Source organism: Sarcophilus harrisii, chromosome 3 (assembly GCF_902635505.1).
Source record: "Sarcophilus harrisii chromosome 3, mSarHar1.11, whole genome shotgun sequence".
Taxonomy (NCBI): Eukaryota; Metazoa; Chordata; class Mammalia; order Dasyuromorphia; family Dasyuridae; genus Sarcophilus; species Sarcophilus harrisii.
Genome location: NC_045428.1, coordinates 10,943,569 through 10,943,837, shown reverse-complemented (window position 1 = coordinate 10,943,837; position 269 = coordinate 10,943,569).

Below are 269 nucleotides of genomic sequence, written 5' to 3'. Positions count from 1 at the left end.
CAAGACTATGTCCACAGTGATAAAATCGCAGATCTTCCAGAGGTTCAAAGTTTCTGAAGTTATTTCATCGATGTCTGCTATTGAAGAGGGGGGAAATAATTGTAACTTTAAAAGAAATTCATTTTTTGATGTCCTAAAAGTAGATTTAGGAAAAAAAGAAATTGAAAGATAACCCTATGCAGAGGGATGGTGCTTTTTTCTAAGTCAGTATATCATTTGGTTCCCATGAAAATTAAATGTTTTTTTCCTTTACAAATTTTCTAGGAATC